Source organism: Capsicum annuum, chromosome 3, assembly GCF_002878395.1.
Source record: "Capsicum annuum cultivar UCD-10X-F1 chromosome 3, UCD10Xv1.1, whole genome shotgun sequence".
Classification (NCBI taxonomy): Eukaryota; Viridiplantae; Streptophyta; class Magnoliopsida; order Solanales; family Solanaceae; genus Capsicum; species Capsicum annuum.
This window is the reverse complement of record NC_061113.1, coordinates 69,425,128-69,440,266: the sequence shown is the minus strand read 5'-3', so window position 1 is coordinate 69,440,266 and position 15,139 is coordinate 69,425,128.

Below are 15,139 nucleotides of genomic sequence, written 5' to 3'. Positions count from 1 at the left end.
TAAATATTTTTGATAGAATTGAGAATGATTACCACCCTTTGACCTTGGCTACAAAAAGTAAAACTATTTATTCTGGCCCTATTGTTCTCTTTTTCCATCTTCTTACTTTTCTCCTTCCAAATTTGCTGAGTATGAACCATAAGTCTAGATCAGTCAATTTCTTTAATCAACATAGCGGTCCTACACTCCTTGACCATACTATCAACTACACCTGACACAAACTTACTCATTCTAGACCTATTATCTGCCACCATGAAAGAAGCATACCTCGCCAAATAAGTGAACTTAAGTTAGTAATCCTTCACACTCCTATTCCATACTACAAATTGATGAATTCCTAAATCGTAGCTTCCCTTAATTCTAATTTGAAGAACCTATCTAAGAAGACCATATAAAACTTCTCCCAATTAATAGGCCCTACCTCTACACTTTAGTTCTTTGTCCATTACTTAAACCATACGCGAGCTACATGATATAATTGATATACAGCCAACTCTACACTCTTATGCAAAGTGATGCTCATAATATCTGTCACCTTTTGAAGCATATTAAAAAACTTTTGCAGATCCTTTTTAGACTTGGATCCCAAAAATGAAGGGGGATTCATCTGGGTGAAATCTCGAATCCTAATTGCAGCTATATTTTCTAATGGATTAGCTGGGAAAATAGCTTACTGGTTGTTTTGAGAAACTACTGAATGGGCTAAGGTGGTAAAAGTGTCGCCGAATTTGGCGTGAGAGACATACACATTCAGGGTATCTTCCTGAATGGGTGGTGGCGCGGGCTGAATCCCATTCCTTCTTCCATTGTTTCTTCTAGAAGGCATTGTGTGTAAACAGAATGAAGGATGAGTTATAAATAATATTTAAATAGAGCATCATGCTCTTTCGCACGACATGAACACATAAAGAAGGGAAGCATTCAAAAAATATTTCATAGCCTCTACTCTATAAGTGTAGCACACTTCACAACTATGTACAAGACACTACTTAATGAGGCTTTCAGACTCTCTAGGACACTCTAAAACCTTAGACTCTGATACCATGATTTTCATGACCCAAGGCTACCCCCTAGTCGCGAAAATGGTTCTTATAGTTGCAAGTGACCACAAGATAACCCTTGAGCTAGTACCTGCTATGACCATGAATATAATAGCACTGATATAATGTATATGGAAAATAAAATGATAGAATACTATAAACTGGATACTGAAACATGAATTAAAACAAGTTTCAAATATCTGATAACAACTAATAATACTGAAAGAACTTACTACCTGTCTAACTAAGTCTCTAAAAGCCTCTAAACATACTAAGAAGTTGAGAGGATAGGCCCCCAACTAACTCCAACAGACTGAGTATTTGAAAATATAGAAATAACTAAAATAGACAGATTATGTCCTTGATATATGAGGACTCACCACTACTACTGCTGAACATTGCTGAGTTGTCTAAGAGTGATCAGGAAACTGAGCGTCTTAACCTATGTTATAAGACGACATAGCACAACGAAAAGTATGTGGTCAGTACTTTGAATGTACAGGCAAATAAGATGAGGACTGGCTGAAATGCATGGGAATAACTGAACATAATATATGCTCATATAATGTTTGTGATGCAAGATCAAGTATAAATATATTTATAAAATATTCTGTAAGATGAAAAAATGATATTTGTATAACTAAATAAATGAGGTTCTATACACTCGGTAAAGAAAACCCGAACTGAAATATACTACATACTATACTGAGACTGTGAGAGTTATCACCTACCTGAAATGCCCCAATCTGAGCTAATCAAGGTCTAACCTATAACCCTACTGGAAGTTTGTCGTTACCGTGCCATAGGTACTAATACTGGTAGTGTGGATCCACTAAACTAGTGTTCCGAAGGACTATCGATTAAGTCCTAAACTAGTGGGTGACAATTAAGACAGTGTCAGTCCTTAAATTGCGGGTGACATCTCATAATCCTACATTGGCTACGTAGTTCTGGAACTTAGGGACTGCTACTAAGGACCCAGTCCTGACTGGCCAGTGAGACCCCATTCTTAGCTTCGCTAGGTGCTAAATCCTACTGGTATCTAAATTAACACTGGTACTGAACTATGCTAAATTAGATACAACTAAACATGCAACTGATTTTTCTAATCATGGTCTAGTCATAACAACTGTCTTAATGATAATGCTCATGGTTCAACTAATGTTATTTTTGAAACACTAAAATCGTGTAAAAACAACTAGGTATCGGGTGTTCATAACCAACCACCACTGAATGATTATAAAATACAATATCAAACTTGAAATACTATAGCATGAAATAATAATTCAAAGAACCAAGACATGGTCATTTCACCAAACATGTAATATCCATAACCTTGGACATGGGAAAGCTTTAAACACGAATAAAACAATATGATTAGATGGATAAATTCATAACTTAAGGGTTAATCCTAAAATCGATGGATCATGAAATGGGAATTTCAACACTTGAGGCATAATATGACTCATTCCACTTGAAAACACTTGTAACCATAATTTGAAATTGAATTAACAAGAGATTCCTGGATTTATTTCATCAAGAACAGGTATAGAGTCAAAATTACATCGAAAGAGGATTTTGGCCTCTATGGATGAAAGCAACCCATGGATGAATAATCCACATACCTCACTAGATGAATTCTTTAAGATTCTTTCATAATATCTTAAACTTTAAGCTTGATTTCGTTGATTTCTTATAAAAGAGTAAGGGTTTGTTCTTAAGAAGAAAGAGAGATTTCTTAAGAGGACTTGTGAGTAAACGGGAAAATAATGCCCTTTGGGGACCCCAATTTTGTGTTATGGATGAGTCGGGTGAAAGGAATTGACCTAAATATCCTTAGAAGGTTAAGAAACAAAATAGTAGGGGCAACGTGGTCATTGGACTGGTGGACTACCCCGGGCAGCGCCCACCATAGAGCGCGGGACTAACTCGAGCGGGGCGCGTCTTACCCCATGGTCTAGAAGGGGTGACTCCTTCCTATCTCGATGTTGCTTCTATTTTAGTTCCCCAGACATACCCTAATGCTCGTCTGAAAATTTTAAAACTCACAGGAGGCACACTTTGAACAACCCCAATCATTAATCAACTCAAAAATCAACGTCTCGAGGTTGGGTAGTCCAAAATAAAAATCATTGAAGTCTAGGGGTTTTGAAAATAACTAAGTCCTCAACACTTAGTGAAATTTTCAAGTCTTGGACCCCTTCAAACTTGCAAATAAGATCATAATTGATTTAGGATCTTATGGGTTATTACAACATTGGAGATTCAAATTGGTATATAATATTAATCATTCTTTCATCTATATATTCTGAACACTTGAGTTTATTGTACAGGAGCGGTAGCTCTAGCTACAGAACGAGTTTTTTTCTTTCATAAGGATGAGGAATGGGTAGAGAGAGAAAGAGGGAGTAACAATTAGAAAGGATGGAGCTCAAGTAATAGCTGACCAAGCCCGTCAGAGGTCAATATCACCTCCCCTACCCCAATATCATCAAAAAGATATTGATTAAATGGATGAGGACAACTTTCAATAGGATATAGCAACATAAGGAAGAGGTGAAACTAATTTTTGATGTTTTTTTTATTATAAAGTAGGTTCTGACATTTTGAGTTGGTTGGTTGGTACATAAGTCCCTTTTCTATGTCAACTTGATAGGTGCGAGGTACTTATCTCACTACTACTTTAGCTTCCAGAGTGATGAGGCTTTGAGAACTAATCTATAACATTGTCTATGATTGTCCACGTCCCTCGCCATGACGAGGACTGAGAATTAGTTAATGACTATGTTCTTGAAAATAAAACCTCAATTGTTTCATGATACAGAGTTAGAAGATATATTTGAGTTGATCATTGATTTCTACGAGAGGCTACATAAATGAGGCACTGTGCAAAAACATGGTGTTGATTTTGTAACTTTCCAACTATAACGGGATGCCAGGCAGTGGTAAACAGACTCTATGGAGTTTCATTCACTTGTGTTGCCTCCATTCACTTGGGAATAATTTTATGCTTTCTTATTTGAGAACTAAATATCCTGGGCACTATTTGACTTCATAAAGAAAGAGTTATGGTGCCTTGAACAAAGAAGTATGTCAGTTGTACCCTATGGACTAAGTTCCATGTTTTATTTCGTTCTACTACCGAACTATTGGGAACTAAGGTAGAGATATCCTTTATTTTTTTGAAGTTTGGAGACTAATCTTAACGAATTATCAGGTCACATGAATTCTACAGCAAAGACTTTCAATGATTAGGCTAAATATGTGAAGAATTTGATGAAGTTAAGTAGATTTGTCAGGATAAGGTATTAGACCACAAGTCTTGGAATATGGGTAGTATTAGTGGTCCTTATACTCGAGGTCATAATGTAATGACCTGATTTTGATAATTTATGTGAAATATTTATTTTTGTGTGATTAAACCATTTGACAATTTTGATGGTTTGACCATGATAATGATGAGGATCATGCACCTAAGTCTCTAAATATGCATCATCATCATCATTGTCATCTTAATCACATTCCATATGTTGTGGTTGTTTTTTATTGTATTTCTATTTATGACTCGATATCTATCCTTTTATTCTTAGTGTAATTGTATTCAGATTATTGATATCACCAAAATTATACCTCCCAATGAAGTATAAGCAGTCGTTGAAAAAATATAGATCCCAAGTAGGTTGGAATTGAACCCACAGGGAAGATGTTGAATCATTTCTTAACTTGATGTAATTAATGAGTAGTGGGAAAAATAAAAGGGGGATTTTTGAAATAATCAGTAAGCACTAACCTAAATTGTGTGCCTTGTGTTGTAAGCAATAGGATACTGACACTAGGACTGTGTTCCCCCTCACTTCCTAATCCGTAAGTTTCTTGGGTTAAACTCATCTATTTTCTATCTGTGTATATAAAGTCGACAATCTATGTATCACGAACAATCTTGAGAACGTATTGGTAAATCTCTCACTTTATCTTGTGAGTCTAAGGGCATCACCTTTGACGTTGACCGGACTGAGGCCTTGTCGTAATAGGCATCCTAAGTCCTACCAGGAACGGGGACTGACACCTTAACCCAACCCAACCACTATATACAGCCTTGAATGAGCTGAATTTCGAGTATATAACAAGAAATGCTCTCATGATGACCCTGGGATAGGATCACAATTAAGACTGACCCAACTGAGTATAACAATACCAAACCAACCATCCATTCCATACCAAACAATTTCGAAAGTATTAAACATAATTTTATAATCAAACCCAAAATGTAATCCTATGGAATAACAAACAATATCGTCCAATGATGTCAGACCCAACACCAATGCCAATGCTAAGGCCGACACCAATATCAATCCCGCCTATACTAACCCCCAGAAGTACCTTAAAGCCTCTTTCCAAAAGAATAAAAATATCTGATTGGGACATATCCCAAGCCATTGTCAAAAACAATATCCGAAAAGAAAGTAAAATATCTAAAAATGTCCAACGTGAAATGATACCTTCCTAAAAGATGGAAGTTTACCACTTCAGTCTAATAAGTTATCCCCTAATTAAGTACTATGAAGGAGTGGTGCAACGACCGGTTTCTGCATGGTATGGATATATAGCCACCAGTAGACGGGTTAGTGGGTAAACACAAGCATGAAACTTGGGATAAGTATAAAGTAATGTCAGTTATCAAATCCAAGTGAAAACCATCCAATGCAAACAACCATACATATATATATACATATATCTATATATAAGTGTGGGAAAACGGGACCAGGTTTAACATGCCATTTATAACCTTTACCTGAATTGTGCAGCTTAGCCGTCCTACCACCCACGGGCCATATCAGTTCAAATCCCTCTCCTGAAAGGTTCCATATACGTTTCGCTACAAGACTAGGAAATATCCCTGCGATGACTAGTATATCCATCTAATATAACCATGACACTTGAATGAGGCCATCGAAGACCCCTCATATCGAAAAATATGAGTTTCAGGCTTTTATCCCTCCGGGACCACCACCTTCCATGACTTATCATAAACTCTCCGCCATTAATGCCCAGTCAAAACCATTTACGAACAATCCAATTATCCATTTATTAACAAAGTATATTCAATAAAATAGTGGTATCATCATACCATCATACGTGCTAGCATTATCCTTAGCCAGACCATTTAGATTAAGGGGACATTCAAGTGCCTTATCATTAACCATATTAAATATCTTGGGAGACTACAATGTTCCACATAAGCACAACAAATTAGAATTCAGCCTTTATAAACCATTTAAAAACATTTAAGGTTTCATGCATAAGCCAAAAACAAGCAATACATCCATTAAAATAAGCCAATGCAATGAACATATCTTTATAAGCTTTTTATGAAACACCTTGGGGGCATAATATAACCAAAACCAAATTACATTACAATTAAACCATTACCAGGCAATTCAATTGTCCAAAACAACCGTTAATGCAAAGAAAACATAATTAAAACATTAGGAAATCATAACCAAGCATTTAACATCAAACCCTTAAGTAAATAGTTAAAAGCCATAATTATACATGAGTAAAAGCATTAAATCAACCATGTAACCATGCTATTAATTAAAATTACAATTATGGAAAAGAATCATGCTTTAAACCCAGAAGATTATGGAAAAAATTGACCAAGACAAGCCCCAAAGTAATCCCTTAGTTGAAACCCTAGCTCTTTGTAACAAAAGCTCTTGAGAGAATTATGATATGTTTAGGAAGAGTTTATAAGTGTTGAAGCATAAAATAATAGGGTAAACAACCTCCTAAGTTTATAAGAAGTCGTGGGTCCTTATTTGGGTAAGTAGGGAATGTCCAGAATACCCCCACCTAAGACGCATAAAAACCTTACACAAGGTCACGACTAACCCCCTTATGATTCATAACCTCCCTTACGGTTGATACCTACCCAATTGTAACCAAGACTCAACCATGGATCAAACACTGTCAAGTATATGAGTCATCATCCGAAGTCCTAACCTAAACATCCGATCCGTACCCACTATTTAAATACCCCGCAAAATGCAACACCAAGAGGATCAAACACTTTCCTTCTTAAGAGTGACCGATAAGACTCGTACACAACCATACGACACACCCCAAAGTCGTATCCAGTTAAATAACCAAAACCATCCCACCAACTAATACTAGTCAACATACGATAAGACTACACCACTCTTAGCTCAATATGGCTCATACCATGATTAGTATTTGGTCTGATGAATGGGATTCTACAAAATTTTCTAAGGTTCCAAACCTGGGATACTTTAGTCTCCCTCTCTAGGAACATTCGTCCCTATATGATGGATATAGTAGGGGTAACCAGAAGCAGAGTCATTTAAATTATCAAACATCTATCCCACCATTTAATGTCTCTACTCTTACCTTTACAAAATGGAAAACAAAGATGCACAAGATGCAACTTTTTCTTTAACAAACTCATAAAATAATGATGTGTTCAAGAACACGTACCTTCCACACGAATATTAGAAAGAGAAAAAAAGATCAGATACTTGAACTTCATGTCCTCCTCCGCTTTCTACGTGGCTTCTTCCACCTTATGGTTCTGCTATAGAACCTAGCCAAAAGCCACGTCCTTGGTCCGCAATGGATGAACTTACCTATGAAATATCTCAATCAGGAACTCTTTATAAGACACAAAATTTGAGATATCCTACCCATCCAAAGAAACAATCAAAAATGGATCACCAAACCATTTTCTTAACATAGAAATATGGAATAGCGGATGAACCAAACTCAATCTAGATGGAAACTCCAACTCTTACGCAACGTTACCCGTTCTCGTCAAAATCTCATAAGGAATAATTTACCGAGGACCGACCTTTCCCTCTTTGCCAAACCCCACTAATCCCTTTATAGGAGACACCTTAAGAAAAACCTTATCCCCAACTGCAAACTCCAAGTCTCTATGCCTAACATCCACATAGGACTTTTGAAGTCTATGGGTAACCTTGAGCTTATACCGAATCACCTTCACCTTTTCCATAGCCTGACGAACCAAATCTTTACCAAATAAATCAGCCTCACCGAGCTCAAACCTAAAAATAGGAGATCTATACCTCCTACCAGACGATTCCTTAAAAGGAGCCATACCAATACTCTTATGATAGCTATTTTTGTAAGACAATTGTACCAAAGGTAGACGCTCTACCCAACTACTACAAAAATCAATAACATAGGCTCAAATCATATCTATCAATGTCTTAATAGTTCTCTCCGCCAACCTATTTGATTACGAATGAAAAGTAGTACTCATATTAACCTTAGTTCTTGAACCATTTTTGGAAAGACCACCAGAAGTGGGACATAAACAACATACTACGATTGGAAATAATCAAAATAGGCACCCTATGTAGTTTCATAATCTCTTAAAGACAAAGCTTGGCATAATCCACTTTCAAAAAGTTAGTCCGCACAGGAAAGAAATGCTTAGACTCTATCATACTATCCACGATAATCCAAATGGAATCAAATTTGTTTTGAGACTGAGAAATACCGATAACGAAATCGATATTGATCTCCTCCTACTTCCATTTAGTAAGCTCAATTTCTTTAAACAGCCCACTAGGCCTTATGTGCTCAACCTTAACTCTTTGACACACCATGCATTTGGAAATAAAATCAACCATGTCTAACTTCATGCCACTCTACCAATAGATCTTCTTGAGATCATGGTACATCTTACTAGAACCAAGATAGACAACATAGCGCAACTCATTTGCCGTAACCAAGATCCTTTGTTGTAAACCATGAACCTCAGGAACTCATAACCTTCCTTGGTACCACAAAGTACAATCGCCAGTATTCTAAAAATCCGTCATATTTTATCAAGGAAGAATTTAACATTTTTTTCTCCTTAATCTCTACACCAAGAGATGATCTAACTACTTCTTACACCATCACACCACTATCCTTGGAGTCCAAGAGACGAACCCCAAGATTTTCCAAATGATGAATATCATTCACCAATTCTCGTTTCCCTTCTTCCACATGAGACAAACTACCTATAAAAAACCTGCCAAGACCATCAACAACTATGTTAGCTTCACCTGGGTGGTAGTTGATAACACTCAACTTAGATGTCAATTTTAGTGCAAGGCTGTCGTCGTCAATATATTTACCCAAGTTTGAAAATGGGGTCAAATCCACAAGGAACAACATGTGTGTCATTCAAGTTAATTTAAAATATTAGATACAAGTTAATTCCAACCCAATGTTACAAGAAGATAAAAATGGGGAAGATAGATATCTACACTAATGTTTTTTTTTATTTTTCTAGTATAAATTTAGGGCTACAAATAATTAGAGTCTTAACAGGTATGCACAGATCTTGGGAGTATGTACTACTAAGGGGGTAATATATGGGTGTTAGCAATCAACATCAATTTAGTAAGTCAATTTGCCAAGAGCATCAACAACTATGTTAGCTTCAACTGGGTGGTAGTTGATAACACTCAACTTAGATGTCAATTTTAGTGCAAGGCTGTCGTCGTCAATATATTTACCCAAGTTTAAAAATGGGGTCAAATCCACAAGGAACAACATGTGTGGCATTCAAGTTAATTTAAAATATTAGATACAAGTTAATTCCAACCCAATGTTACAAGAAGATAAAAATGGGGAAGATAGATATATACACTAATGTTTTTTTTTATTTTTCTAGTATAAATTTAGGGCTACAAATAATTAGAGTCTTAACAGGTATGCACAGATCTTGGGAGTATGTACTACTAAGGGGGTAATATATGGGTGTTAGCAATCAACATCAATTTAGTAAGTCAATTATGGGTAGGTTTGGTTATAGATTTTAATGCTAGTCTTTCAACAAAACACCAAACATTCACCTATTGAATCTTTTGAATACCTAATAGGTATGTTAAACAGTTGGTAACCATAACCTCAATCTAGCCATTCAAATTTCTAGGATAGTACCCATGGTATAGTCAGCCTCACATTCACCCTTATGGCTAATATAGTAAAATTTAGCAAACTACACACACAATTGTCTATCATTACTTAGATCTCCACATCCCTCTATAAAGGATGATATGGATTCCTAAACTTCACCAAAAATCCTTCTTTTGAAGCTGGGTTCAAGTTTTCTATAGCATGGAGCTTTTATTCATCATACCCAGGTGGGTATTTGGGCCTTTCACCCATCAAATCCTAACAAAATTGGCATAGCTATGATAAAACCCATAAATATAAACTACTAAGTAGAAGCTAATTAATTACAACCTATACACACTTTAACCCTTATTCGCACATAACCCCAAGAGGGAGATGTAGCTACACATAAGATAAATAAGCATAGATATACCCATAATCTCAATTAAAGTGGTTCTTTGAAGCTTAAGTGAATGTTACTTCAAACTTAGCACTCCCATAAATCAACAATGGAAGTGAGCTAATCTTCCACATAGAAACTATCCAATATATTCTTCACTAAAATATTTTACAATATTTTTCTTCTTCAAAAGTGGAGGACATAAATTAAAGAGCTAAACCTAAAATTTGGGGAGGATGGAATATGATACATGATGCTAGGGATTAAGTCCTTTTATCAAAATTAGGATCAACCACATGCATTCCAATTTTTCCCATGGGCTAATTTCTTCTGGTAAGCCCTGGTCGCATGGATTTGGCTAAGGCTGTGGTTACGAAACCGTGGGTAACTTTTGTGATCACAATTGAATGACTTTACTTCGCTTCTGCAGTTGCGGTCAGTACACCGCGGCCATGGTACCTATGGCCTTTCTACTCCAAATCTTCAGCTGTACTTTTCTTGCTTTCTTTTGATAATTTTTTGTTTCAATCCATATCTTTTGATCTCCTCAATTCTATGACTACAAATATTATATACTAGAGCATTTTATCACCAGTATGTATCATTTATTCATTCAAAACAAGGTAATGTGCAAAAATGGTAAGTCCAACTAGGTGGTAAAATCACCACTTATTAGAACCCTCAATTGTAATCTATTACTTGTCCTGAAGAAACACTACCTCTTACTATAAGGTATCAATTATCTATGACCAAACTTCAATCCTCATAGATCACAATGACTTCAAACTTAGTCACTACCACTTGTAGATCATTGTTCATGGGCTATGCTACACTAAACACCTCATCATGTAATGCCACAAGTAATGATACATAAAACTTTAAGGAGAAATCGATCAACAAAAACTAATATACTAGAACTGGCTCTCTTTTGACCACAACTAAGTTATACCCTATTTGCCTTATCATTTAGAAGGTGGAAAAATCACCCACCTCAACTTGTTTCATATGCCAACTTCACAAGAAATTGACTTCTATACACCAAGCTACCAAATATCCAACAAGAAATTTTAAGTTCAAAAACTCTTTCCCTAACAAAAGGAATCTCTGTGCAACAAGTGTCATACCATAGGCTTTCCCCTATTTTCAATCTCCACTATAAAAAAAGTAAATGGTCGGAATCTCAAAGGTTTTCTTAATCTTATAACATAGGTTTAGGTCAGGGTAGGATATCATTTTTGGACAACATGGTTACACCCTTCGTTAAACATCTATATCATATTATTTAATCTACCTTTTAGACCATGGGCCACTCATCTTCATTTTCTCTCTTTTCTTATGCATCATTTTCATTTTCTTTGATTATTCACATTCTTTCATTTTTTTTTCTTTTGAATTTTGTTCAATTCATTCCTTTATTAGATTTTCTTTTTTTTCTATTCATTAGATTTTAATACTAAGGCACACTAGGCATTTCACTTACAAATTCATGGCCCCAAACCTACTTCCGTCAATATTCACCACCCCCAACTTAGGATTTTAGCCTCTAGTTATATTTTTATGTTAAAGAGGGGTATGGTTCAAAAGATGGATAAATAGAATGGTTCACGACTTGTAATATGTTTGCCAAAGAAAGGTCCAAAGAATCAAAGTGGGTAACTACAAATTTCTATCATGTTGGGTAGGTTTTTTCAAATCAAGTGGCATCCAAAATCATAACGATTACCTAAGATCATTTCTCCAAAAAAATAAAATCAAAATTAGCTTTGAAAGACTAATGGGGAAAGTTCTTGATAACATAAGTATATAACCGATGAATGCAAAAAGCTCACCACTCATGACATGTAAAAACTCAACAAGGAGGTTCAATTATCCTTCCCATGAGAGATAAAATTGGAGTATCTATCATTATTTACTAGTCAACAACTTATGGAGTTACAAAAAGAAAAGTTTTATTACCAAGTTGTTGACATTCATGCCTTTGATTTTCAAAAATTTTTGGACTGAAGGGGTTGTTAATATAGAATTTCTAGCACGCTCGATTACTAGGTTATGTCTACAACCAAGGTCTTAGTCTCACATTTTTTCTAATAATGGGCATACCAACCATATGGCTACCCAGGCTTTGCCAACGGTGTAAAATGTGACTCCAAATTTTAACTTTACAATCCTACAAGTACTCAGACTTCCCTTACATTCATGACATTTATGCTACGAGTACTCAGAATTCCCCTGCATCTATTTCTCAAAACTCAAACACGATGCTTTACCCTTAAGAATGTCGTCACTCAAACAATCATAGGCCAAAACCTACCATGCATCATCAAAATCAAAATAAAAGTTAAAGAAAAACCAATACTACAAAACCACATAATAATACATAAAACGTGGGCACCATCATAATGCCCAAAGATGTAGCATCCCATAACAAAAATAAAGTAATATCCAGAATGTCATCCAAAAGCAATCAACTGTCTAACCTCATAAAATCAAAACACTACAAATTTGTAGCACCCCCAACTAAAAAGAATGCAGTTTCCTCACTACATATGCAATAAAACAAGAGAAAGAAGGGTATCCCTAAATCTGCATCAAGTGTTTCTCTCTCCTGCTGACTCTGCACCATTACCACCAATATAATTAGCCGACCATTTATTAACAACCTTATCTTCACTTTCCAACCTATATGAAGGTAGTCGGTCATTGGGTTTGAGCACCTTAAAGATGCCATTTGTCCCCTTCTACAACTTCTTAAAGAATTTATCACTTTTCTTCTCTCTTTACCATCTTCTCATATGACTCCTTGAGGTCCCTGTGTGATCTCACTAAGGCTGAGTAGTCTCCCTTAAAACTAGTAATAGTGGTACCCTACTTCTTCTAGTCCTCACGATACATATCATAATCCTACCGTGTTACATATGAGTGGTGAGTAGTGGATGGCTATTCTGTTCCCTGAGGTAATCGGGATACTAGATCCTAACCTTCCTTACTTTACCTAAGATGTAATCAAGGTGGTTGGTTGACAAAGGTATACAAGAATCCATTCCATGCTTGGCTGATTTATTGAAGTCCATATTTTCTTTGTTACTCTGACTTGGGGCATCTTCACCCCTGAATTTAAGTGGGAAAATACGGGGGCCTGGGAGCACCCATGTGTCTGCAGCATACTCCTTAACCTATGCAATCCTACATAATTTAGTAATAAGGAATAGGAAGAGATGATGCGTACCACCCTAGTTTTTGAAATTTCGCGACTCTGAGATCACAAACTCACCCACATACAGCACAATGCAAGACAAGATATAGGCCACCATCTGAGCTTGCATATCTGTGAGAACGGTCATATGAGTGCATGAAGAGACTCTACTGCAGATGATACTCATCCACACCCTAGCTTTAGTTATGAATTCATTCTTCAAAATTCCTCTCTTGATGATGGACCAGCGTACTTCTTTCCCTTGAAATAGTATGTATAGCATCCATGTTTCATGGTGTATTGAACACATGGTGTAAATAATTATTTCAACCGTTTCAAGCTTAAAATTGGGTCCCCATTAGTGTGTACACCAACTTAAATATCTAAACACAATAAAGTCATAAATAAGCATGCATTTTGTAATGATGACATCATTTTAGGCCTCTTCAAAACTAAAAGTTCTAAGAATAAAATTATTCCAAATTGACGGAGTGTGACAACTTACCAACTCAGAGATGTAATAGGGATGAAGTGACACTTGGACATGCAATGCAAATCTACAAACTCTAGAGAATTTGGAGATAAATTGAGAGAGAAGCATGGGGGAAATGGAATATTGATGGTCATTTAAACTGACTTAACCGTGATCATGGTAATTCAGTCTCCGCAATCATGGTGGTACAGATCGTGGTCCCAGTAACTGAATCTAGTCTCCTGCACTTTCTGATTGGTCTAGATTGCCAATCGTGCATATTCCTTTTTCAAATTCAATCAAAATTCCTCTTAGCATTAACATTTTATGGATTATGCATGCATAACAACAAAAAATTAAGTTTACTCTACATGCATAAATCAGAAGGATATGTGCCACTTTTAATGGCATGATGGGTTGCCTCCTATCGAGCACTTAGTTTAACGTCATGGTATGACTCCTCCGTTGCTTCTTTTTATGTTTCTACTTAGAAAATTTGAATCTCTATCCTAGATTTCGTTCAATATGCAATGAGAGGCAATGGGACAAAAGATTCAGATCTTTCTAGGTAAAACTTAGAAGAGGCGAGGAAATGGCAAGCAAGCTTTGATCTTACCATATTAAAGACATGAACCTTTTACCCAATTTGATATCAAATTTCCAAATTGGTTCTTTATTCAAAGGTAAGGACATCAATAGGTCATTCCTTTTACATAGGAAGTTGAGTTCCTCAGCCATTGATGGGTGGGGTTTGATATGCTCTTTTAGATGGAAAGCTCAAAATATAAGAATCGAACTCCTTCTCCAAATGATCCACAATTATCCTAGGTTGATTGATTCTCATCACATCCTCCAAGGAAAATATTGAGAACTTTTTTGGATGAGGTCCAACCCCAAATTTAAGAATTGTTTCCTCCAAAGCATCTTCACCTCAGAATGAGTTAGAGTCATCATAAGAGATTTTCCTTGGTTCTTCTCAAGACTTTAGCACCATTCCTATTATTTTAACTTTTTTCTCATTTGATTTTGTAGATTTGGAAGTCGCCGAGGATTCGTCGCTACCAAGCTCATCATCATATCTTGGTTTCTCTTCTTGATTAGAC